This window comes from Balaenoptera physalus (assembly GCF_965194825.1).
Source record: "Balaenoptera physalus genome assembly, chromosome: X".
NCBI lineage: Eukaryota > Metazoa > Chordata > Mammalia > Artiodactyla > Balaenopteridae > Balaenoptera > Balaenoptera physalus.
The window spans coordinates 7,622,655-7,641,286 of NC_138903.1; the positions used below are offsets into that span (position 1 = coordinate 7,622,655).

The window sequence follows — 18,632 nt, forward strand, 5'->3', positions numbered from 1 at the left end:
TCTCTATTGTAATTTCGTTCCTGTTTAGTGTTATATTTTTCTTTCTGTTTCACTGGAAAGGAAAGATGATGCTCAGTTTGAAACGTTAAAAGTGTACAAGTTGCTTTGTTACAATAAAACTAAATGTGTACACACACACACACACACAAAAACAAAGACCCGGCGCAGCCAAAAATAAAGTAAATAAAATAAATAAATTTATTTTTAAAAAAACTCCCCCACAAACAAAAGTCCAGGACCAGATGGCTTCATAGGCAAATTCTACCAAACATACGAAGAAGAATTTATACTGATCCTTCTCAAACTCTTCCAAAAAACTGAAGAGAAGGGAACACTCCCAAAGACATTCTATAAAGCCACCATCACCCTGATACCAAAACCAGACAAAGACACCACCAAAAAAGAAAATTAAAGGCCAATATCTTTGATGAGTATAGATGCAAAAATTCTCAACCAAATATAGCAAACTGGATCCAACAACACATAAAAAAGATCATACACCACAAGCAAGTGGGATTCATCCCAGGTTCATAAGGATGGTTCAACATATGCAAATCAATCAATGTGATACACCACATAAACAAAAGTCAAAAACCACTTGATCATCTCAATAGATGCAGAAAAAACACTTGACAAAATTCAACATCCATTCATGATAAACACTCTTACCAAAGTGGGTATAGAGGGAATACATCTCAACATAATAAAAGCTATTTATGACAAACCCAGAGCCAATATAATACTCAATGGTGAAAAGTTGAAAGCCCTCCCGCTAAACTCTGGAATAAGACAAGGATACCCACTTCCACCTCTTCTATTCAACATAGTATTGGAAGTCCTAGCCACAGCAATCAGACAAGAAAAAGAAATAAAAGGTATCCAAATTGGAAGAGATAATATCATCATTATATGCAGATGACATGACTCTATATGTAGAAAACCCTAAAGACTCCACACAAAAACTACGAGAACTGATCAGTGAATTCAGAAACGTAGCAGGATACAAGATTAACATACAGAAATCGGTTGCATTTCTTTACACCAACAATGAAATATCAGAAAGGGAATGTAAAATAAACGATACTTTCCAAAATCACACCCTCAGGACTTCCCTGGTGGTCCAGTGGCTAAGACTCCACAATCCCAATGCAGGGGGCCCGGGTTCCATCCCTGGTCAGGGAACTAGGTCTCACATGCCACAAGTAAGAGTGCGAATGCTGCAAATAAAGATCCCGCATGCCGCAACTAATGATCCCACATGCTGCAACTAAAGATCCTGCACGCAGCAATGAAGATCACGCACGTGGCAGCCAAGACCCGGCGCAGCCAAATAAAGAAATATTGAAAAAGAAATTCACCTCCAAAAATAAAATACTTAGGAATAAATCTGACCAAGGAGGTGCAAGACTTGTATGCTGAGAGCTGTACAACGTTAAAGGAAACTGAAGATGATTCAAAGAAATGGAAAGATAGCCCATGCTCTTGGATTGGAAGAATTTATATTGTTAAAATGACTACACTACCCAAAGCAATCTACAGATGTAATGCAATCCCTATCAAATGACCCATGACATTTTTCACAGAACTAGAACAAATAATCCTAAAATTTATATGGAACCATAAAACACCCAGAATTGCCAAAGCAATCCTGAAGAAAAAGAACAAAGCAACAGGCCTAGGTCTCCCAGACTTAAGACAATACTACAAAGCTATAGTAATCAAAACAGCATGGTACTGGCACAAAAACAGACATATGGATCAATGGAGCAGAACAGAGAGCGCAGAAATTAACCCACACACCTATAGTCAATTAGTTTTTGACAAAAAAGGCAAGCATATACAAAGGGAAAAAGTCTCTTCAGCAAGTGGTGCTGGGAAAGTTGGACAGTTGCATGTAAATCAATGAATTGAAAACACACCCTCTCACCATACACAAAAATAAACTCAAAATGGCTTCAAGACTTAAACAGAAGACGTGACACCATAAAATTCCTAGAAGAGAACACAGGCAAAACATTCTCTGACATAAATTGTACCAATGTTTTCTTAGCTCAGTCTCCCAAGGCAATAGGAATAAAAGCAAAAATAAACAAATGGGACCTAATCAAAGATACAAGCTTTTGCACAGCAAAGGAAACCATTAACAAAACGAAAAGACGACCTACAAAACGGGAGAAAATATTTGCAAGCAACGCAACCGAGAAGGGCTTGATTTCCAAAATATATGAACAGCTCATACAACTCAACAACAAAAAAATAAATGAACCAATCAAAACAGGGGCAGAAGACCTAAAAAGACATTTCTTCAAAGAAGAAATACAAATAGCTAATAGGCACATGAAAAGATGCTCAAAATCACTAATTATTAGAGAAATGAACATCAAAACTACAATAAGGTACCATCTCACACTGGTCAGAATGGCCATCATGAAAAACTCTCCAAATAACAAATGCTGGAGAGGATGTGGAGAAAAGGGAACCCTCTTACACTGTTGGTGGGAATGTAAATTGGTACAGCCACTTTGGAGAACAGTATGGAGGTTCCTTAAAAAATTCAAAATTGAATTACCATATGATCCAGCAATCCCACTCCTGGGCATATACCCAGACAAAACTCTAATCCAAAGAGATACATGCACCCCTATATTCACAGCAGCACTATTCACAATAGCCAAGACAGGGAAACAACCTAAGTGTCCACTGACAGATGAATGGATAAAGAAGATGTGGTACATGTATACAATGCACTAGTACTCAGCCATAAAAAAGAACAAAATAATGCCATTTGCAGCAACATGGATGCAACTAGAGATTATCATACTAAGTGAAATAAGTCAGAAAGAGAAAGACAAATACCATATGATATCACTTCTATGTGGAATCTAAAATATGACACAAATGAACATACCTATGAAACAGAAACAGACTCATGGACATAGAGAACAGACTTGTGGCTGCCAAGGGGGAGGAGGTTGGGGGAGGGATGGAATGGGAGGTTGGGGTTAACAGATGTAAACTATTAAACATGGAATGGATAAACAAGGCCCTACTGTATAGCACAGGGAACTATATCCAGTATACTATGATAAACCATAACGGAAAAGAATATAAACGGAAAAGAATATAAAAAAAGAATGTATATATATGTATAACTCAATCACTTTGCTAGTTTCTAGTAGTCAGATAGATGTTTTTTCTGTGAATAGAGGGTGCTGAGTCCAGTTCCTTGAACAATGAGTATGTCTTGGCGATTACATTATTGGCGTATGGAACGGTATCTGTGCCAATTTCAACCTCCTGGTTTATGCATCACCGCACCACGCTTTTCCCCTTAAGCAGCCATAAGTGTGTTTTGTAAATGTGTGATGGTGTTCTGTTTGTAATTCAGTTCATGGTTGGCGATTTTTAGATTCCCTTTATAAGTGATATCTTATGATAAGTTTCTCTTGCTGTCTAACTTATTTCACTCTCAATGACCATACATAAGTCCCCCTGAGTTGCTGCGACTGGCCTCATTTCATTGATTTCAGGGCTGAGTAATATTCCGTTGTCCTTAAGTACCAAATTTTCTTTCACCATTTTTTCCTTCCAAGGACTATTAAGCTGTACCCAAGTCGAGGCTGTTGTCAACATAGCAGCAGTAAACGGGGTGCCTGCGTTCTGTGGATTTTTGGTTTTTCCAACATATAGGCCCATGAGTGGAAGCGCCCTATGCTTTGTAGCTCTGTTTTTTAGATGTTTTAGGAAACACAGCACACTTCTCCAGAGTGGCCGTTGGCAATTTACATTCCCCCCTTCAGCGTAACAAGGCTCCCTTTTCTCCTCTCCTTGTCCTGCATATCTGGTTTTTACCCTTTGTGAGGATGGTCCTTTTTTCTGATTCGAAGTGATACCTCTTTGTAGTGTTGATTTGCATTGCCCGCTTCTTTGGTTGGCCAAAATGGGCGTATGCGTTTTTCCTGAATATATTCTGGAAGTTAAATTTGAGAGACAGCTTTTTTGTTTTAACTGATTAACTAATTAATTTATTTTTGGCCGTGTTGGGTCTTCGTTTCTGTGCGAAGGCTTTCTCTAGTTGTGGCAAGCGGGGGCCAGTCTTCATCGCGGTGTGCGGGCCTCTCACTATCGCAGCCTCTCTTGTTGCGTAGCACAGGCTCCAGAGGCGCAGGCTCAGTAGTTGTGGCTCACGGGCCTAGTTGCTCCGCGGCATGTGGGATCTTCCCAGACCAGGGCTCGAACCCGTGTCCCCTGCATTAGCAGGCAGATTCTCAACCACTGCACCACCAGGGAAGCCCCTTGAATAGTTTTGTATTTAAAATTTGTCTGTGGGGACTTCCCTGGTGACGCAGTGGTTAAGAGTCCGCCTGCCCATGCAGGGGACACGGGCTCGAGCCCTGGTCCGGGAAGCTCCCACATGCCGCAGAGCAACCAAGCCTGCGCGGCACAACTACTGAAGCCTGCGCGCCTAGAGCCCGTGCTCGCCCGCAAGAGAAGCCACCGCAATGAGAAGCCCGTGCACCGCAACGAAGAGTAGCCCCGCTCGACGCAACTAGAGAAAGCCCACATGCAGCAACGAAGACCCAACGCAGCCAAACATAAATTAGAAACTAAAATAAAATTTGCCTCTGAATAACTTTGAGTGAATTTGGTATCAGTTGTAAAGTTTGCATCTACATTCACTTCATTCCAAATGGTTTCCAATTAATTGTTCCTTAACTACTTTTAGAAAACTTTTGGGATAGAGACTCCATTTTAGTTTGAATGTCCAGTTTAATGGATTCAGCAGTCCTGTCAGTAGGGCACGCTGCCTCCAGTGACCTGTGAGGGAGGCGCGGCCTGCACTTCCTGCACTGACCACAGGGTGGCGCCGAGTTCGCCTCTCTGACCCACAGCGCATGCTCGTTCCCTGCGAACTCGATTGTGAGGGCAGCTGAGAGGAGTTGAGCCTCCTCAGGCGCGGGGGCGGGGGCGGGGGCCTTCGGGTAGGACGCCCGGCTCACCGTCTCTGCTGAGAGGAGTTTGGTCTCCGTCTCCTTAGGACTCGCTGGGGTTTCGGCTTCAGGACAAAGTGGGGCTGCGTCCACGCTGACTAGGGAACTAGGTTTCCTGAGGACCCAGGTGATGCCTGAGGAAAAGGTGAAGAGACGGTGAGGAAAAGTGGGGAGAAGCTTCCTGTGGGCGACTGACCGTTGAGGGGGTCCGTCTTCGTGTGAGCGAGGGAGGGCTTGGCGTGGAAAGCTGGGTTTTTGGTCAGGTTTGTGTGCAGGGTAGCCAGCATGAGTTATGGGGCGTCCAGTTTTCCCAGCACCATTTATCGTGGGGAGTGTCGTGCTCCTTGGTGTGTCCTTGGTCCCTGTGTCATAAATTCACCGACCCCGTCCGTGTGGGTTGAATTCTGGTCTCTCTGTCCTGTTCCTCTGGTCCCTGTGCCCGTTTTGAGCCAGTTCCACACTGTTTTGGTGACTGTAGCTTCTCAGCAGAGTGTGACGTCAGGGAGGGAGATGCCTCCAGCCCGTTCTCTTTTTTCAGGGTTTCTTTGGCTATTTGGGGTCCTTTGTGGTTCCCCACAGATATTAGGAGGATTTGCTCTATTTGGGGGGAAAATACCATGGAATTTTGGGAGGGATTGCATTCACTGAATCAAAAAGAAACAGATAATTTGAACAGACCAATCACTAGAGATGAACTAGAATCTGTAGTTTAAAAACTCTCCCACAGGGCTTCCCTGGTGGTGCAGTGGTTGAGGATCCACCTGCCAATGCAGGGGACATGGGTTCCATCCCTGATCCGGGAAGATCCCACATGCTGCGGAGCAACTAAGACTGTGTGCCACAACTACTGAGCCTGCGCTCTAGAGCCCAAGAGCCACAACTACTGAGCCCATGTGCCACAACTACTGAAGCCTGTGTGTCTAGGACCCGAGCTCCGCAATGAAGAGTAGCCCCTGCTCACCACAACTAGAGAAAGCCTGTGCACAGCAACAAAGGCCCAGTGCAGAGTTCTCAGAGCTCCCGGTACGAGCTTCTTCCCTTGGGTGGATTCTTGGCTTTTCTCCCAGCATGGCCCCCAAACACCAGTTTTCACTTCCACCCCAAGCAACGAAACCGAAGAAACTGAGACGGACTCCTGCCTCCAGGCCAGAGGAAACGTCTGCTTCTCCGAACTTGCCGAAGGAAGAAGAAGAACAGCAAGAAGCAGTTGAACATATTGATGAAGTACAAAATGAAATAGACAGACTTAACGAACAAGCCAGTGAGGAGATTTTGAAAGTAGAACAGAAATATAACAAACTCCGCCAACCATTTTTTCAGAAGAGGTCGGAATTGATCGCCAAAATCCCAAATTTTGGGGTAACAACATTTGTTCACCATCCACAAGTGTCTGCACTGCTTGGGGAGGAGGATGAAGAGGTGCTGCATTATTTGACAAGAGTCGAAGTGACAGAATTTGAAGATAGTAAATCAGGTTACAGAATAGATTTTTATTTTGATGAAAACCCTTACTTCGAAACTAAAGTTCTCTCCAAAGAATTTCATCTGAATGAGAGTGGTGATCCATCTTCAAAGTCTACTGAAATCAAATGGAAATCCGGAAAGGATCTGACAAAACGTGCAAGTCAAACGCAGAATAAAGCCAGCAGGAAGAGACAGCATGAGGAACCAGAAAGCTTCTTCACCTGGTTTACTGTTCATTCTGATGCAGGTGCAGATGAGTTAGGAGAGGTCATCAAAGATGATATTTGGCCAAATCCATTACAGTACCACTTGGTTCCGGACATGGATGATGAGGAAGGGGAAGGAGAAGAAGATGATGATGATGATGAAGAGGAAGAAGGACTGGAAGATATTGATGAAGAAGGGGATAAGGATGAAGGAAGATGAAGGAGAAGATGACTAATGGAACACTGATGGATTCCAACCTTCCTTTTTTAATTTTCTCCAGTCCCTGGGAGCAAGTTGCAGTCTTTTTTTTTTTTTCCTCCTTCTCCTCTTGTGCTCAGTTGCCCTGTGTTTGAGGTCTCTTTTCTCCTTTATACCATGGCTCACAACTTATTTTGGGGGGAAATACCTTGAGCAGAATTCAGTGGGAAAAGAATCTCTACCCCTTTCTGTTCCAGATTCATTTTTATCCCTTCCTGTCTCAACAAAAACTTTACGGAATCAACACCACCATGCTCTGTGGGAAAAAAGAAAAACCTTCTGCTCCCTTAGCTCTGCTGGAAGCTGGAGGGTGCTAGGCCCCTGTGTAGTAGTGCATAGAATTCTAGCTTTTTTCCTCCTTTCTCTGTATATTGGGCTCAGAGATTACACTGTGTCTCTATGTGAATATGGACAGTTAGCATTTACCAACATCTATCTGTCTACTTTCTCTTGTTTAAAAAAAGAAAAGAAAAACTTAAAAAAATGGGGTTATAGAAGGTCAGCAAAGGGTGGGTTTGAGATGTTTGGGTGGGTTAAGTGGGCATTTTGACAACATGGCTTCTCCTTTGGCATGTTTAATTGTGATGTTTAACGGACATCCTTGCAGTTTAAGATGACACTTTTAAAATAAAATTCTCTCCTAATGATGACTTGAGCCCTGCCACTCGATGGGAGAATCAGCAGAACCTGTAGGATCTTATTTGCAATTGACATTCTCTATTGTAATTTCGTTCCTGTTTAGTGTTATATTTTTCTTTCTGTTTCACTGGAAAGGAAAGATGATGCTCAGTTTGAAACGTTAAAAGTGTACAAGTTGCTTTGTTACAATAAAACTAAATGTGTACACACACACACACACACAAAAACAAAGACCCGGCGCAGCCAAAAATAAAGTAAATAAAATAAATAAATTTATTTTTAAAAAAACTCCCCCACAAACAAAAGTCCAGGACCAGATGGCTTCATAGGCAAATTCTACCAAACATACGAAGAAGAATTTATACTGATCCTTCTCAAACTCTTCCAAAAAACTGAAGAGAAGGGAACACTCCCAAAGACATTCTATAAAGCCACCATCACCCTGATACCAAAACCAGACAAAGACACCACCAAAAAAGAAAATTAAAGGCCAATATCTTTGATGAGTATAGATGCAAAAATTCTCAACCAAATATAGCAAACTGGATCCAACAACACATAAAAAAGATCATACACCACAAGCAAGTGGGATTCATCCCAGGTTCATAAGGATGGTTCAACATATGCAAATCAATCAATGTGATACACCACATAAACAAAAGTCAAAAACCACTTGATCATCTCAATAGATGCAGAAAAAACACTTGACAAAATTCAACATCCATTCATGATAAACACTCTTACCAAAGTGGGTATAGAGGGAATACATCTCAACATAATAAAAGCTATTTATGACAAACCCAGAGCCAATATAATACTCAATGGTGAAAAGTTGAAAGCCCTCCCGCTAAACTCTGGAATAAGACAAGGATACCCACTTCCACCTCTTCTATTCAACATAGTATTGGAAGTCCTAGCCACAGCAATCAGACAAGAAAAAGAAATAAAGGGTATCCAAATTGGAAGAGATAATATCATCATTATATGCAGATGACATGACTCTATATGTAGAAAACCCTAAAGACTCCACACAAAAACTACGAGAACTGATCAGTGAATTCAGAAACGTAGCAGGATACAAGATTAACATACAGAAATCGGTTGCATTTCTTTACACCAACAATGAAATATCAGAAAGGGAATGTAAAATAAACGATACTTTCCAAAATCACACCCTCAGGACTTCCCTGGTGGTCCAGTGGCTAAGACTCCACAATCCCAATGCAGGGGGCCCGGGTTCCATCCCTGGTCAGGGAACTAGGTCTCACATGCCACAAGTAAGAGTGCGAATGCTGCAAATAAAGATCCCGCATGCCGCAACTAATGATCCCACATGCTGCAACTAAAGATCCTGCACGCAGCAATGAAGATCACGCACGTGGCAGCCAAGACCCGGCGCAGCCAAATAAAGAAATATTGAAAAAGAAATTCACCTCCAAAAATAAAATACTTAGGAATAAATCTGACCAAGGAGGTGCAAGACTTGTATGCTGAGAGCTGTACAACGTTAAAGGAAACTGAAGATGATTCAAAGAAATGGAAAGATAGCCCATGCTCTTGGATTGGAAGAATTTATATTGTTAAAATGACTACACTACCCAAAGCAATCTACAGATGTAATGCAATCCCTATCAAATGACCCATGACATTTTTCACAGAACTAGAACAAATAATCCTAAAATTTATATGGAACCATAAAACACCCAGAATTGCCAAAGCAATCCTGAAGAAAAAGAACAAAGCAACAGGCCTAGGTCTCCCAGACTTAAGACAATACTACAAAGCTATAGTAATCAAAACAGCATGGTACTGGCACAAAAACAGACATATGGATCAATGGAGCAGAACAGAGAGCGCAGAAATTAACCCACACACCTATAGTCAATTAGTTTTTGACAAAAAAGGCAAGCATATACAAAGGGAAAAAGTCTCTTCAGCAAGTGGTGCTGGGAAAGTTGGACAGTTGCATGTAAATCAATGAATTGAAAACACACCCTCTCACCATACACAAAAATAAACTCAAAATGGCTTCAAGACTTAAACAGAAGACGTGACACCATAAAATTCCTAGAAGAGAACACAGGCAAAACATTCTCTGACATAAATTGTACCAATGTTTTCTTAGCTCAGTCTCCCAAGGCAATAGGAATAAAAGCAAAAATAAACAAATGGGACCTAATCAAAGATACAAGCTTTTGCACAGCAAAGGAAACCATTAACAAAACGAAAAGACGACCTACAAAACGGGAGAAAATATTTGCAAGCAACGCAACCGAGAAGGGCTTGATTTCCAAAATATATGAACAGCTCATACAACTCAACAACAAAAAAATAAATGAACCAATCAAAACAGGGGCAGAAGACCTAAAAAGACATTTCTTCAAAGAAGAAATACAAATAGCTAATAGGCACATGAAAAGATGCTCAAAATCACTAATTATTAGAGAAATGAACATCAAAACTACAATAAGGTACCATCTCACACTGGTCAGAATGGCCATCATGAAAAACTCTCCAAATAACAAATGCTGGAGAGGATGTGGAGAAAAGGGAACCCTCTTACACTGTTGGTGGGAATGTAAATTGGTACAGCCACTTTGGAGAACAGTATGGAGGTTCCTTAAAAAATTCAAAATTGAATTACCATATGATCCAGCAATCCCACTCCTGGGCATATACCCAGACAAAACTCTAATCCAAAGAGATACATGCACCCCTATATTCACAGCAGCACTATTCACAATAGCCAAGACAGGGAAACAACCTAAGTGTCCACTGACAGATGAATGGATAAAGAAGATGTGGTACATGTATACAATGCACTAGTACTCAGCCATAAAAAAGAACAAAATAATGCCATTTGCAGCAACATGGATGCAACTAGAGATTATCATACTAAGTGAAATAAGTCAGAAAGAGAAAGACAAATACCATATGATATCACTTCTATGTGGAATCTAAAATATGACACAAATGAACATACCTATGAAACAGAAACAGACTCATGGACATAGAGAACAGACTTGTGGCTGCCAAGGGGGAGGAGGTTGGGGGAGGGATGGAATGGGAGGTTGGGGTTAACAGATGTAAACTATTAAACATGGAATGGATAAACAAGGCCCTACTGTATAGCACAGGGAACTATATCCAGTATACTATGATAAACCATAACGGAAAAGAATATAAACGGAAAAGAATATAAAAAAAGAATGTATATATATGTATAACTCAATCACTTTGCTAGTTTCTAGTAGTCAGATAGATGTTTTTTCTGTGAATAGAGGGTGCTGAGTCCAGTTCCTTGAACAATGAGTATGTCTTGGCGATTACATTATTGGCGTATGGAACGGTATCTGTGCCAATTTCAACCTCCTGGTTTATGCATCACCGCACCACGCTTTTCCCCTTAAGCAGCCATAAGTGTGTTTTGTAAATGTGTGATGGTGTTCTGTTTGTAATTCAGTTCATGGTTGGCGATTTTTAGATTCCCTTTATAAGTGATATCTTATGATAAGTTTCTCTTGCTGTCTAACTTATTTCACTCTCAATGACCATACATAAGTCCCCCTGAGTTGCTGCGACTGGCCTCATTTCATTGATTTCAGGGCTGAGTAATATTCCGTTGTCCTTAAGTACCAAATTTTCTTTCACCATTTTTTCCTTCCAAGGACTATTAAGCTGTACCCAAGTCGAGGCTGTTGTCAACATAGCAGCAGTAAACGGGGTGCCTGCGTTCTGTGGATTTTTGGTTTTTCCAACATATAGGCCCATGAGTGGAAGCGCCCTATGCTTTGTAGCTCTGTTTTTTAGATGTTTTAGGAAACACAGCACACTTCTCCAGAGTGGCCGTTGGCAATTTACATTCCCCCCTTCAGCGTAACAAGGCTCCCTTTTCTCCTCTCCTTGTCCTGCATATCTGGTTTTTACCCTTTGTGAGGATGGTCCTTTTTTCTGATTCGAAGTGATACCTCTTTGTAGTGTTGATTTGCATTGCCCGCTTCTTTGGTTGGCCAAAATGGGCGTATGCGTTTTTCCTGAATATATTCTGGAAGTTAAATTTGAGAGACAGCTTTTTTGTTTTAACTGATTAACTAATTAATTTATTTTTGGCCGTGTTGGGTCTTCGTTTCTGTGCGAAGGCTTTCTCTAGTTGTGGCAAGCGGGGGCCAGTCTTCATCGCGGTGTGCGGGCCTCTCACTATCGCAGCCTCTCTTGTTGCGTAGCACAGGCTCCAGAGGCGCAGGCTCAGTAGTTGTGGCTCACGGGCCTAGTTGCTCCGCGGCATGTGGGATCTTCCCAGACCAGGGCTCGAACCCGTGTCCCCTGCATTAGCAGGCAGATTCTCAACCACTGCACCACCAGGGAAGCCCCTTGAATAGTTTTGTATTTAAAATTTGTCTGTGGGGACTTCCCTGGTGACGCAGTGGTTAAGAGTCCGCCTGCCCATGCAGGGGACACGGGCTCGAGCCCTGGTCCGGGAAGCTCCCACATGCCGCAGAGCAACCAAGCCTGCGCGGCACAACTACTGAAGCCTGCGCGCCTAGAGCCCGTGCTCGCCCGCAAGAGAAGCCACCGCAATGAGAAGCCCGTGCACCGCAACGAAGAGTAGCCCCGCTCGACGCAACTAGAGAAAGCCCACATGCAGCAACGAAGACCCAACGCAGCCAAACATAAATTAGAAACTAAAATAAAATTTGCCTCTGAATAACTTTGAGTGAATTTGGTATCAGTTGTAAAGTTTGCATCTACATTCACTTCATTCCAAATGGTTTCCAATTAATTGTTCCTTAACTACTTTTAGAAAACTTTTGGGATAGAGACTCCATTTTAGTTTGAATGTCCAGTTTAATGGATTCAGCAGTCCTGTCAGTAGGGCACGCTGCCTCCAGTGACCTGTGAGGGAGGCGCGGCCTGCACTTCCTGCACTGACCACAGGGTGGCGCCGAGTTCGCCTCTCTGACCCACAGCGCATGCTCGTTCCCTGCGAACTCGATTGTGAGGGCAGCTGAGAGGAGTTGAGCCTCCTCAGGCGCGGGGGCGGGGGCGGGGGCCTTCGGGTAGGACGCCCGGCTCACCGTCTCTGCTGAGAGGAGTTTGGTCTCCGTCTCCTTAGGACTCGCTGGGGTTTCGGCTTCAGGACAAAGTGGGGCTGCGTCCACGCTGACTAGGGAACTAGGTTTCCTGAGGACCCAGGTGATGCCTGAGGAAAAGGTGAAGAGACGGTGAGGAAAAGTGGGGAGAAGCTTCCTGTGGGCGACTGACCGTTGAGGGGGTCCGTCTTCGTGTGAGCGAGGGAGGGCTTGGCGTGGAAAGCTGGGTTTTTGGTCAGGTTTGTGTGCAGGGTAGCCAGCATGAGTTATGGGGCGTCCAGTTTTCCCAGCACCATTTATCGTGGGGAGTGTCGTGCTCCTTGGTGTGTCCTTGGTCCCTGTGTCATAAATTCACCGACCCCGTCCGTGTGGGTTGAATTCTGGTCTCTCTGTCCTGTTCCTCTGGTCCCTGTGCCCGTTTTGAGCCAGTTCCACACTGTTTTGGTGACTGTAGCTTCTCAGCAGAGTGTGACGTCAGGGAGGGAGATGCCTCCAGCCCGTTCTCTTTTTTCAGGGTTTCTTTGGCTATTTGGGGTCCTTTGTGGTTCCCCACAGATATTAGGAGGATTTGCTCTATTTGGGGGGAAAATACCATGGAATTTTGGGAGGGATTGCATTCACTGAATCAAAAAGAAACAGATAATTTGAACAGACCAATCACTAGAGATGAACTAGAATCTGTAGTTTAAAAACTCTCCCACAGGGCTTCCCTGGTGGTGCAGTGGTTGAGGATCCACCTGCCAATGCAGGGGACATGGGTTCCATCCCTGATCCGGGAAGATCCCACATGCTGCGGAGCAACTAAGACTGTGTGCCACAACTACTGAGCCTGCGCTCTAGAGCCCAAGAGCCACAACTACTGAGCCCATGTGCCACAACTACTGAAGCCTGTGTGTCTAGGACCCGAGCTCCGCAATGAAGAGTAGCCCCTGCTCACCACAACTAGAGAAAGCCTGTGCACAGCAACAAAGGCCCAGTGCAGAGTTCTCAGAGCTCCCGGTACGAGCTTCTTCCCTTGGGTGGATTCTTGGCTTTTCTCCCAGCATGGCCCCCAAACACCAGTTTTCACTTCCACCCCAAGCAACGAAACCGAAGAAACTGAGACGGACTCCTGCCTCCAGGCCAGAGGAAACGTCTGCTTCTCCGAACTTGCCGAAGGAAGAAGAAGAACAGCAAGAAGCAGTTGAACATATTGATGAAGTACAAAATGAAATAGACAGACTTAACGAACAAGCCAGTGAGGAGATTTTGAAAGTAGAACAGAAATATAACAAACTCCGCCAACCATTTTTTCAGAAGAGGTCGGAATTGATCGCCAAAATCCCAAATTTTGGGGTAACAACATTTGTTCACCATCCACAAGTGTCTGCACTGCTTGGGGAGGAGGATGAAGAGGTGCTGCATTATTTGACAAGAGTCGAAGTGACAGAATTTGAAGATAGTAAATCAGGTTACAGAATAGATTTTTATTTTGATGAAAACCCTTACTTCGAAACTAAAGTTCTCTCCAAAGAATTTCATCTGAATGAGAGTGGTGATCCATCTTCAAAGTCCACTGAAATCAAATGGAAATCCGGAAAGGATCTGACAAAACGTGCAAGTCAAACGCAGAATAAAGCCAGCAGGAAGAGACAGCATGAGGAACCAGAAAGCTTCTTCACCTGGTTTACTGTTCATTCTGATGCAGGTGCAGATGAGTTAGGAGAGGTCATCAAAGATGATATTTGGCCAAATCCATTACAGTACCACTTGGTTCCGGACATGGATGATGAGGAAGGGGAAGGAGAAGAAGATGATGATGATGATGAAGAGGAAGAAGGACTGGAAGATATTGATGAAGAAGGGGATAAGGATGAAGGAAGATGAAGGAGAAGATGACTAATGGAACACTGATGGATTCCAACCTTCCTTTTTTAATTTTCTCCAGTCCCTGGGAGCAAGTTGCAGTCTTTTTTTTTTTTTCCTCCTTCTCCTCTTGTGCTCAGTTGCCCTGTGTTTGAGGTCTCTTTTCTCCTTTATACCATGGCTCACAACTTATTTTGGGGGGAAATACCTTGAGCAGAATTCAGTGGGAAAAGAATCTCTACCCCTTTCTGTTCCAGATTCATTTTTATCCCTTCCTGTCTCAACAAAAACTTTACGGAATCAACACCACCATGCTCTGTGGGAAAAAAGAAAAACCTTCTGCTCCCTTAGCTCTGCTGGAAGCTGGAGGGTGCTAGGCCCCTGTGTAGTAGTGCATAGAATTCTAGCTTTTTTCCTCCTTTCTCTGTATATTGGGCTCAGAGATTACACTGTGTCTCTATGTGAATATGGACAGTTAGCATTTACCAACATCTATCTGTCTACTTTCTCTTGTTTAAAAAAAGAAAAGAAAAACTTAAAAAAATGGGGTTATAGAAGGTCAGCAAAGGGTGGGTTTGAGATGTTTGGGTGGGTTAAGTGGGCATTTTGACAACATGGCTTCTCCTTTGGCATGTTTAATTGTGATGTTTAACGGACATCCTTGCAGTTTAAGATGACACTTTTAAAATAAAATTCTCTCCTAATGATGACTTGAGCCCTGCCACTCGATGGGAGAATCAGCAGAACCTGTAGGATCTTATTTGCAATTGACATTCTCTATTGTAATTTCGTTCCTGTTTAGTGTTATATTTTTCTTTCTGTTTCACTGGAAAGGAAAGATGATGCTCAGTTTGAAACGTTAAAAGTGTACAAGTTGCTTTGTTACAATAAAACTAAATGTGTACACACACACACAAAAAAAAACAAAGACCTGGCGCAGCCAAAAATAAAGTAAATAAAATAAATAAATTTATTTTAAAAAAAACTCCCCCACAAACAAAAGTCCAGGACCAGATGGCTTCATAGGCAAATTCTACCAAACATACGAAGAAGAACTTATACTGATCCTTCTCAAACTCTTCCAAAAAACTGAAGAGAAGGGAACACTCCCAAGGACATTCTATGAAGCCACCATCACCCTGATACCAAAACCAGACAAAGACACCACCAAAAAAGAAAATTACAGGCCAATATCTTTGATGAGTATAGATGCAAAAATTCTCAACCAAATATAGCAAACTGGATCCAACAACACATAAAAAAGATCATACACCACAAGCAAGTGGGATTCATCCCAGGTTCATAAGGATGGTTCAACATATGCAAATCAATCAATGTGATACACCACATAAACAAAAGTCAAAAACCACTTGATCATCTCAATAGATGCAGAAAAAACACTTGACAAAATTCAACATCCATTCATGATAAACACTCTTACCAAAGTGGGTATAGAGGGAATACATCTCAACATAATAAAAGCTATTTATGACAAACCCAGAGCCAATATAATACTCAATGGTGAAAAGTTGAAAGCCCTCCCGCTAAACTCTGGAATAAGACAAGGATACCCACTTCCACCTCTTCTATTCAACATAGTATTGGAAGTCCTAGCCACAGCAATCAGACAAGAAAAAGAAATAAAGGGTATCCAAATTGGAAGAGATAATATCATCATTATATGCAGATGACATGACTCTATATGTAGAAAACCCTAAAGACTCCACACAAAAACTACGAGAACTGATCAGTGAATTCAGAAACGTAGCAGGATACAAGATTAACATACAGAAATCGGTTGCATTTCTTTACACCAACAATGAAATATCAGAAAGGGAATGTAAAATAAACGATACTTTCCAAAATCACACCCTCAGGACTTCCCTGGTGGTCCAGTGGCTAAGACTCCACAATCCCAATGCAGGGGGCCCGGGTTCCATCCCTGGTCAGGGAACTAGGTCTCACATGCCACAAGTAAGAGTGCGAATGCCGCAAATAAAGATCCCGCATGCCGCAACTAATGATCCCGCATGCCGCAACTAAAGATCCTGCACGCAGCAATGAAGATCCCGCACGTGGCAGCCACGACCCGGCGCAGCCAAATAAAGAAATATTGAAAAAAAATGCACCTCCAAAAATAAAATACTTAGGAATAAATCTGACCAAGGAGGTGCAAGACTTGTATGCTGAGAGCTGTACAACGGTAAAGGAAACTGAAGATGATTCAAAGAAATGGAAAGATAGCCCATGCTCTTGGATTGGAAGAATTTATATTGTTAAAATGACTACACTACCCAAAGCAATCTACAGATGTAATGCAATCCCTATCAAATGACCCATGACATTTTTCACAGAACTAGAACAAATAATCCTAAAATTTATATGGAACCATAAAACACCCAGAATTGCCAAAGCAAACCTGAAGAAAAAGAACAAAGCAACAGGCCTAGGTCTCCCAGACTTAAGACAATACTACAAAGCTATAGTAATCAAAACAGCATGGTACTGGCACAAAAACAGACATATGGATCAATGGAGCAGAACAGAGAGCGCAGAAATTAACCCACACACCTATAGTCAATTAGTTTTTGACAAAAAAGGCAAGAATATACAAAGGGAAAAAGTCTCTTCAGCAAGTGGTGCTGGGAAAGTTGGACAGTTGCATGTAAATCAATGAATTGAAAACACACCCTCTCACCATACACAAAAATAAACTCAAAATGGCTTCAAGACTTAAACAGAAGACGTGACACCATAAAATTCCTAGAAGAGAACACAGGCAAAACATTCTCTGACATAAATTGTACCAATGTTTTCTTAGCTCAGTCTCCCAAGGCAATAGGAATAAAAGCAAAAATAAACAAATGGGACCTAATCAAAGATACAAGCTTTTGCACAGCAAAGGAAACCATTAACAAAACGAAAAGACGACCTACAAAACGGGAGAAAATATTTGCAAACAACGCAACCGAGAAGGGCTTGATTTCCAAAATATATGAACAGCTCATACAACTCAACAACAAAAAAATAAATGAACCAATCAAAACAGGGGCAGAAGACCTAAAAAGACATTTCTTCAAAGAAGAAATACAAATAGCTAATAGGCACATGAAAAGATGCTCAAAATCACTAATTATTAGAGAAATGAACATCAAAACTACAATAAGGTACCATCTCACACTGGTCAGAATGGCCATCATGAAAAACTCTCCAAATAACAAATGCTGGAGAGGATGTGGAGAAAAGGGAACCCTCTTACACTGTTGGTGGGAATGTAAATTGGTACAGCCACTTTGGAGAACAGTATGGAGGTTCCTTAAAAAATTCAAAATTGAATTACCATATGATCCAGCAATCCCACTCCTGGGCATATACCCAGACAAAACTCTAATCCAAAGAGATACATGCACCCCTATATTCACAGCAGCACTATTCACAATAGCCAAGACAGGGAAACAACCTAAGTGTCCACTGACAGATGAATGGATAAAGAAGATGTGGTACATGTATACAATGCACTAGTACTCAGCCATAAAAAAGAACAAAATAATGCCATTTGCAGCAACATGGATGCAACTAGAGATTATCATACTAAGTGAAATAAGTCAGAAAGAGAAAGACAAATACCATATGATATCACTTCTATGTGGAATCTAAAATACGACACAAATGAACATACCTATGAAACAGAAACAGACTCATGGACATAGAGAACAGACTTGTGGCTGCCAAGGGGGAGGAGGTTGGGGGAGGGATGGAATGGGAGGTTGGGGTTAACAGATGTAAACTATTAAACATGGAATGGATAAACAAGGCCCTACTGTATAGCACAGGGAACTATATCCAGTATACTATGATAAACCATAACGGAAAAGAATATAAACGGAAAAGAATATAAAAAAAGAATGTATATATATGTATAACTCAATCACTTTGCTAGTTTCTAGTAGTCAGATAGATGTTTTTTCTGTGAATAGAGGGTGCTGAGTCCAGTTCCTTGAACAATGAGTATGTCTTGGCGATTACATTATTGGCGTATGGAACGGTATCTGTGCCAATTTCAACCTCCTGGTTTATGCATCACCGCACCACGCTTTTCCCCTTAAGCAGCCATAAGTGTGTTTTGTAAATGTGTGAT

General features: G+C 42.2%; 2 pseudogenes across 2 annotated transcripts; both read left to right on the top strand.

Annotated features, from left to right (window-relative positions):
- Positions 1 to 1,288: 1,288 nt before the first annotated feature.
- LOC309652776 (protein SET pseudogene) lies at positions 1,289 to 6,881 on the top strand (annotated as a pseudogene). The gene is made up of 2 exons: positions 1,289 to 1,299; positions 6,137 to 6,881. The product of its transcript is annotated as a protein SET pseudogene (transcript).
- Positions 6,882 to 8,827: 1,946 nt separating this feature from the next.
- LOC309652777 (protein SET pseudogene) lies at positions 8,828 to 14,515 on the top strand (annotated as a pseudogene). The gene is made up of 2 exons: positions 8,828 to 8,836; positions 13,808 to 14,515. The product of its transcript is annotated as a protein SET pseudogene (transcript).
- The last annotated feature ends 4,117 nt before the right edge of the window (positions 14,516 to 18,632 follow it).